General features: G+C 40.2%; 1 protein-coding gene across 1 annotated transcript in view; it reads left to right on the top strand.

Moving 5' to 3' along the window:
• Positions 1 to 1,561: 1,561 nt before the first annotated feature.
• The window catches only part of mical2b (microtubule associated monooxygenase, calponin and LIM domain containing 2b), a 74,775-nt gene continuing 68,259 nt past the window's right edge, over positions 1,562 to 8,077 (top strand). The window contains exon 1 of the mRNA XM_087844101.1: positions 1,562 to 1,773. The gene's annotated coding sequence lies outside the window, so the exon portion shown is untranslated. The remainder of the gene's footprint in view (positions 1,774 to 8,077) is intronic.

The raw sequence follows: 8,077 nt of genomic DNA, 5'->3' as shown, positions 1-8,077 counted from the left end.
TTGCGCTAAAGTATAGCGAGTACTACAGAAGTCTTTGTTGTACTTGCGTTACTTTTGGTTTCCTCTGTGATTTAAATGCAAGGTGAGGAAAAATAGATTTGAATTTAACACTCAGTTCCCCATTAGATATGATTGGAGACGCTGGAAGACCCGCCTTTTTCTGTGTCAAGGTAGCCGAGATACAGGAAACTGTACAAAGCAAATTCAATTTCAAAATAAAAGTCCGAACCTGTAGATTTAATGTCATGTGTCCAATTTACATTTAAGTGTTAACATTGCTGGCATATAATATTTACATTATGTAGGAAATCTTTCTGGAAAAACTTTTAGGTGTAAATAAACTCTGTAAGGACGACAATGTCTTTAAATTACCTTGAATAAAGTGTTCTTGCCCAAATTCTGACATTGGTGATTATTTATTCGGCAAAAATGGGGCTTCCATGTAAGAACTAAAACTGCAGCAAGTAGAGCTGCGTCTTTTTAATTAATAAAAAATATTAACTATGTAGCTGAGTTTACAGACTTGTATAATAGATATTTGATTGGCTAAATATTTAAGGTTGTGATTTGTTAACATTAACAAAATATGCATTGTTTTTGCAGAAAAAAAACAGAAATTACTATTTTAAATTATAGTCAGCCTATTCCTCTAAGATATCAGTCAAGATGAAAAATATATATATTTTTAATATTTTTAAATTGATATTGTTTTGAGTTTTTCAGAACATTTGCAGACGTAGCCATACGATTCAATGCAATAAATTATTTCGGTGGAGCATTTCCCATCTCTCCCATAACCCAGCATTTATTTGACCCAGCTGTTGGTCAGGTGGTAATCATCCATCAATAACAAGGACAGCTGATTGATCTCAGCCTTTCCAGTTCATGTATCAAAGATACTCAACTCAGAGTGTATCCATCAGAGTGTGAGTAAATGTTAGATAAATGCCCTGTATGAATGTGTGTATTATTGGGTAAATCAGACTTGAATTGGTATTTGATTTGGTCAAACTGAGTAGAAACGTGCCAGTAGCAGCCCATTCAACCATTTATTTTCATATATGATGCAAATTGAAACAAGAATGTAATTTCATATATGTTTTTAAACCCAGCTCAGACAGACTGTGGCAGAAGATATTGCACACAAAAGAAAAAAGTCTCCAAAAGTTGATTCTGTTGATCTGGACGTAGCGTTTTCAGTGGGAGAAACATTTCATCACTCATCCAAGTGACTTCTTCAGTCTCAGCTGACTGCAGGTTTCCCCAATCTTATAAACAGTACATTTGCATAAAAACACAAAAGTATTTTTTTCATTAGGAGGACCCTGCAGTATTTTCATATTATGTTATAATAAAGTGGAGCTCACATCGTCACAAGTTGTTGAAGGTATTGAATGTTTATTTTTAAACGTTTTAAATTCGGAGTGTAACATTGAACTTCACACTTCTGTGTAATGAATCTCTTTCCAAGTTGCCTAGTCGAGGTTTTAGTGTGTTTGTGTGTGTGTATGGGGAGGGGGGGCAGTAACCGGAAGTGCTAACCTCGCGCTGTAGTCTCGCTCTTAACTAGACGCTCGTCGCGGGGATCGGTGCTGATACGGTGACTGTGCTGTGAGGAGCAGGTTGCAGACACGGACGCGCTGCACTGTTAACCGCCCACGGAGTACATAAAGCCGCGTCTCCACGGCCGAAAGCTGAGCGTTGTTAGCCGTGGAGGACTGCGGCGGGACCTCTGACATTTCACCGGCCGCTGGGCTTCATGGAGTCTCCGGTGTGAGTATCTGACAGCGAACGCACCACTGAACGCTAATCACGAATGCTGGTTTTAAACGCCTCGTATGTTTAACTTTCACCCCACACAGTCTTCCTTACTGTGTTTAATACCTTAAAGGTGCTGGTAAGAAACTGCAGGTAATTTATTTGTTTAGCAACAGTCCCACACTATTACCACACACACCCACAGACACATACGGGGATGGCAGGTTAACACGGGTTTATATTTTGGTGACTTTGCTGACAAGTCGGATCTTGAGCCCCCTCATTTATGAGGCTTTGCTGTTGCTGCTGTTGGTAAATTATTTAGCATTTGCTGCAACTTAACACGTTGCAAGCGCGCAACAGGTGGCATGCCAATAACAAGCTCAAATCACCGAGAATCTGAAAAAAGGAAGAAGTTAAACTTTTATTTTGAAATCTGTCGCGAAAATAAATATTACGTGAGACCGGTGAATAACGTGCGTGGCCTGTTATAGAACTGCTCTTTAACATTTGAATGCATTTATATGAATCAACACAATTTCCATACATCAATTAAATGCCGTATTTATGACGTTTATTATCTTTATCTTTTTTACTCTCTGTTGTTGCAATTATTTATAGCCAGAAAGACATTACATTTGAGGTTTTACAACTGAGTTTGAGCAAGAGCCTTTGCAAGGCTTTATATTGTTGAAAGCAGAGAAGTTTCTATAGTGGAGACTAACATATGCAAACTTCTCCCATCAGACATACAGGAAAGAGGTTTACTAATTTGCTTAAGTTTCCAACAAGTGTAGGAGCATTAAAACTTTTGTAGTGAGGTGTTTTTCCTTCTGTCCTCTGAGATGTGAAATTCAATCGGGCACCGATGGCTAATTTCGTTTGAGAACCACCCAGTTGTTGTGGATTAATGTTTCAGTAGTTGGACAGAATTACACTCAGTTTATTCTTCTTTAAAAAAAAAAAAAGAAAAGTGGATTAGTATCATTACAATAAAGATTTACGCTCCATTTTTACATAACCACGCCATGGTGTGAAGAGACTGTTCTCAGTTGTTGGACTTGAGGAGAAAAGGAAAGCTGGGAGCCAACTTTTCGTACGCTGTTAGTAGCACCTATTGCAAGTAGCATACAGCTTTTAATGTGAGTGTTGGTCAGAAGCAGCTTGGTCACCATGGAGGCCTAAAAAGTCAGAGATGCAGGAATTAGATAAGTCCTAAATGATTGTTCTGAACACGAGTAATTGCAGGGAGGAAAATATTTGTTGTTGGCTGTGCTCCTGTGCAGAACTTCAGAAAAGAGTTGATTTCAGGTGAAATGAAACAAACTCCAGAGCAGGATTTGAGATTGTCACATCAGTAGGAACCACGGACCCGTCTACAACCACACCAAGTTGTAGAGACATCTCAGTGGCAACATTAAGTGAAAAATGCACTGATAAATTAGCTGATGGTGAGGTAGACTGATACTTAATATAGTGTCTTTGTACTCTGTTGAGCACTCGAAGTGCTTTCATGTTGTTGGATTGGCGGCAGATAAGATAGCATTTACCAATATCGTTGGCTGGGATGTCACAAGTGGTGGGTAAATTTTAAAAAGCAAAACAAACAAACCTGTGTATAGTAGGGCTGCCACAAACGATTATTTTTGAGATTAGTCGACTAATCAGATCATGCATCCATTGGACATAAAACATACAGCTTATTGCACCAACATGCATCTGCTCTTATATAACTATCATTAGCTTACAGCTTTAAGTGTTTAAGGTATGTGCTAACTAAAAATAAAGACAAGATTATAGTTTATTGAATTTTAATGAAATTTGCAGATTGTTTCGGTGAAGTTTAATAAACTCCTTGCTATCTAAAATATAACAGGACACCGGAGTAAATTCTCGAGGATCTCACACTTCTGATAATCAGTTGTCTTCTTGAGGTTTATTCAGCTGTGTAAAAACTATAACTTCTCTCAGCCAAACCGATTTACTCAGGAACAAATAAAATACTAAAAAAGCCAAACAAGAACATTTTGAAGTTATCTAAGTGACTTATATATATTTAACCTGAGTAGCGAAAGACGGCAGTGGGTTTGAAAACGATTTGCCAGGAGTCCGGTGTTCTCAGCGGTTCTAGTGAGCCTTGACCCCGGCTAGCTATCGAGCTAGTGGGTATATGTGGTGTCTTGATAAACTGAGCAGATATTTGAGGTTTACACAGCTACATTCTCGCCTGAAAATATGTTAAACGTTTATTTTGTGACCCAGAAAGAATAATAAGAGTAATATTAAAACTAACTAGCTGCCGCCATTGTTGGAAACTGAGCTGGGCTGCGCTATGAATTCTGGGACACAGCTTCTTCTTCTTCGGGGTTTAACGGCAGCTGGCATCCTTGTACATGCAGTGCTGCCATCTTCTGTTTCAGTTCGGTATTACACTCTTAAATCCTACTACTTATTCCTGCGTCTTTTGTGATCTTACAAAGCTTCAAACGAAGCGTCGACTATTAAATCAGTCGTGACAATTTAATAGTCGACGTAATCGTGACTAGTCGACTAATCGTGGCAGCTCTAGTGTATAGACGAGGCAAATTATTATTTGGTATTTGTTCTGAATCTCACATTTTGCTTTGTTCTCAATCTTCCAGGTTTTTTGTTGTTGTTGGTGTTTTTGTCTGCTGAAGAAGGAAACCAAATTTTAAATTCAGTATTTTCACACTCTGTACTGCCCACAGCAGCTGACTCAAATCTGTTACCAACAAACTAAATGAGCGTTTAATGTTACTCATACATGCTCTGTGTATCCTTTTGCTCCAACGAGCACGCTCCTGAGCTACAGTGCACCGTGGTGGCTGTAGAGCAGGTCATATGCTAACTGCAAGGTTGGTGGTTTGATCTCTGGCTGCTCCAGGCTGCATGCCAAATACCTTTGGGCGAGATACTAACCCCAAGTTGTGCTGTGAAAGTTGGATAGAAAGCACTTGCGTAGAAAAAGCATGGGGAAAAAAGTGCTTGTGTAAGTGTGTGAATGAGGAAAGTTATATAAAGTGTTTTGAATTTTTATGTTGAGTAGAGTACTTTTTTTTCCCTCTTGTCCCTGATGTTGTGCATTTTCATTGTTTTTCTTACCGTTCTACCTCTCTCCGACCTGTCTTCCCAATGTCATGCTTGTGCTATGTACATATGGTCGGAATGTAACTTTGCATGTGACAAATATAGGATTAAATGACGCTGTATGAGTCCATTACCCATTTACCATTTTGTTACACTAAAAAAAGTTGATGCGTCTCATTTCTTTGCTGGTTATTACCTCTGATGTGAAACTGAACATCTTTGTGAACCTTCTCCACCCATAGACCTTACTTTGCTTCTACAGGGTTTCCAGGTTTAACATTTTATCCTTTTTAAATTATTAGTGGACAATCCACTTGCTTCTTTTCCCCCACCCTTTCCGTCTCGTGTTGCCCCTCTGGTTGGTTTGCTGGACAGGTTGCTGTTATGGTTGTCAGCTGTCTCTTTAGAGTCTCTTGTCCTACACTGGGAGTCCAATTCCACTGTATTAGGCTTCATAGTGTGAAGCAGTATTATACATGAATGCTGGTTTTGCCCTTGGCCTACTGGGAGATTTAAAAAAATAAAACCTTTAACCTTTTGTCCTTTAATTGGTGGCACTGAAGTTTGTCATTTGTTGTTTAGATTCCCTTCTTATGGCCTTGGCAGAGATTCCTTTTCTTTCAGTAAATCCTAACTGACCTAAATGTGACAGTAACGGTCTGTGGAAGTTTTTTCCACAGACTTTCATCTTCACATCCTGATGCCAACCCTTCAGATGTTAATCTCAGCCCTTTTTAAACTGGTGTTTCCTTTTTCCCCCTGATGCCAGTGGGGAAAGGAAAGAAGCTGTTGCACAAGCGTTCACTTCCTGGAATGAACATTTGACTTATAAGGTGCCACTGCACATATCAGCTACATGGGGCAGCGAGACAAAAATACACCAGGGAGCCGGGCGTCACTGTCACTGGCTGAGCAGAGGTGCTGCTATCAAATGAGAGGCCAAGTTTAGTTCGAGTGTGTCAGAGGGTTTTTCTAAGGTTATGCTGAGAACTTAAATTGGTTAAGCGCATGATATTTAAGATTACTAAAGAATATAGCCTGCAGCTTGTAGGTTTGGACTGATATTGGTGGTAACTCCTTCAATTTTTTCACCTTCATGCCTTTATTTATTTATTTTTTTGTAGCTCCAAAGCATCTTATCTTATTTCCAGTCAAAGTTCAGAGCTGTGTGATTCTTGAGGTTTGAGTTGCCTTATAGCACAGAGCTAAGTTTGGCAGGGCTACTGTACAGCAGCAGTCCACAGGTCTAATTCTTAGCCTGCAAAATCTTATACCTCTGCAGGACATATGGGTCTAAATCCTTCCATAAGCTATGGTCTTAAATTTACTGTAGGCCCATTTAAAATCTGTAGAAGTTAGTATTTACTGCAGCGTTATCATGTCTACAGATGCTTTGATGTTGGACCCTTGCAAATAATTTACTGAAAGCTTGTCATTCACTTCCTTTTCAGTGTGGACATACTGTCTGGCATTTAATGTCACAACTGCCTGCAAGTTGTGGACATAATCAAGCCTTAAACCTCAACAGTGTGCGGTGTTAATCCCGTGAGGATTAAGGGTTTGATTTCAGGGCTCACACGAACCAATTAAAGCCTTGCTCAGTGCAAACAAACATATGGCATTGAAGCCAATTTGCAGTAGCCTTTGGGACTGAATCACGCTCGACTCACCACTGAGATGTAACTCATCTGTGATGCTCTACTTGTGAGCTAATTGTACAATAATAGTTGGAAGGATAAGTGGCATGGATGGGCAACGTTTCAGTTTATGACATTTTTCATTCATTTGTGATGTACAGCACTCTTTTAATATTACCGCCTCCTTAAAGTTGCGTAGGTCCCCTTCGTGCAATAACAGCTTTCAGCAAGCTCTCTGATGGTCTCCTGTGGTATCAGGCACCGAGACATTAGCAGTAGATCCTTTAAGTCCTCTAAAGCTGGGCGCACATTTAACGACTGTCGGGCCGATTGTGAATGCGATTTGGATGTGACGACTGATCAAGCCCAGTCTGTGTTAACAGTTGGGAAATAAAGTCGTGCACTGTGTGTAGCGCTTCCAGTCTTAATTCTTAAGAACAATCAAAGCAAGTCATCTCTTCTTAAGACTTCTGACAAACATCTTTACAACTGAGAGTCAGTGCTGTTGGTGTTGCCCAGGAGAAGATGAACAAACACGGGAAGAGACATTTTGCTAAATGTTTGTAAGAAGTAAACTGAACAGAATCTCTGTGTTTGCACATTTTGATCAGGCTAAACATGTACACTACCAGTCCGAAGTTTGGACACACCTTCTCATTTCATGGTGTATTTATTTATTTTCACAACTACTTACACTGTAGATTCTCACTGAAGGCATCAAAACTGACTGAAGGGGTGGCTGCAGCTCAGGAGGTAGAGCAGGTCACCTACTGATCGGAAGGTTGGTGGTTCGATCCTTGGCTCCTCCAGTTTGCATGTCAAGTATCCTTGGACAAGATACTAACCCCAAGTTGCTCTCCGATGCGTCCATCGGAGTGTGAATGTGTGTGAATGTAGTTAGATAGCACTAAAGTATAGATAAAGTGCTTGTGAGAATGAGTGTGATTGGGTGAATGTGGCATGTTGTATAGAGCGCTTTGAGTACTCCGATAGAGTAGAAAAGCGCTATATAAGAATCAGTCCATTTACCATTTACCAAAACTATGAATGAACGCACATGGAATTATGCAGTAAACAAAAACCTGTGAAATAACTCAAAACATGCTTTATATTCTTGGAAATTGCCACCATTTGCTTTGATTACTGCTTTGCACACTCTTGGCATTCTCTTGATGAGCTTCACGAGGTCCTAAAAAACCTGAAATGGTTTTCCGACAATCTTGAAGGAGTTTCCAGAGATGTTGAGCACTTGTTGGCCCTTTCGCCTTCACTCTGTGGTCCATCTCATCCCAAATAATCTGGGTTTGGGTCAGGTGACTGTGAAGGCCAGGCTATCTGGTTCAGCACCTCATCAGTCTCCTTCTTGGTCAAATAGCCCGCACACTGCCTGGAGGTGTGTTTGGGGTCATTGTCCTGCTCAAAGTTAAATGATGGTCCAACTAAACGCAAACCAGATGGGATGGTTTGCATGTCACTGCAGGATGCTGTGGTAGCCTTCAATTTTGAATAAATCCCCAACGCACCTCTACGCCATCACACCTCCAAGCTTCACGATGGGAACGATGCATGTAGAG

This window comes from Neolamprologus brichardi, chromosome 7 (genome assembly GCF_056152115.1).
Source record: "Neolamprologus brichardi isolate AB-2024 chromosome 7, ASM5615211v1, whole genome shotgun sequence".
Classification (NCBI taxonomy): Eukaryota; Metazoa; Chordata; class Actinopteri; order Cichliformes; family Cichlidae; genus Neolamprologus; species Neolamprologus brichardi.
This window is presented reverse-complemented; position numbering and strand designations above follow the sequence as displayed.